Source organism: Gregarina niphandrodes (assembly GCF_000223845.1).
Source record: "Gregarina niphandrodes unplaced genomic scaffold scaffold00071, whole genome shotgun sequence".
Classification (NCBI taxonomy): Eukaryota; Apicomplexa; class Conoidasida; order Eugregarinorida; family Gregarinidae; genus Gregarina; species Gregarina niphandrodes.
In genome coordinates, this window is record NW_011645837.1 from 25,039 (window position 1) to 25,725 (window position 687).

A 687-nucleotide genomic window follows, 5' to 3' on the forward strand; every position below is an offset into this window, starting at 1 on the left:
AGACTTCCCACAACTCAGGGAAGCACTCAGCCAACGACTAACGCGCTACGTGAGACTCGCCCGCCGCTGGGGTGCCACAGAGACCATTTCACGCAAATTCCTGGAGCGCCGCATCCTTGGCGTGGCGTCTCCGCAGTGGAGAGCATCGGAAAGGCGGACGAGAGCCCTTTTCTGTCAAGGCCCAGGTACGCAACACCCCGTTGCATAGATACCGGGGCCGAGATCAGTCTAGTTAGAGAGCGCGACAGAGAGAGAGCGGGCGTGCCATTCTCAGGGCGAAGCATGAGAATCGACACGGTACTAGGATCTGGCACCCTGCCCCTCACAGCACCAGCCGAGACGCGCATCGGCGAGCCCAAGAAGGACGTCACCTTCGCGGTCATGCCGCCAAATGATCACAAGCCCAACCTACTGGGCACACCCGACATGGACCTACTGCCCACCGTAGGCCTTACCATAAAGGCCTGTGCGCCAAAAGGGGATACATCGACGAGTTACGGCTATCCGCCCCGAAGTACAGGGAGACCCCGCCTTTGGACCCACCAAGGGGGGGCTACGACACTCGGGGTGGAGACGAACCACGCGGAGCAGAAACGGCTCTTTGAGCAAAACATACTGCACATGGACGCCGAGCACCGCGAGCGGCTGTGGGAGCTCCTGGAGGTGTTCAAGGACACGTGGGAAGAC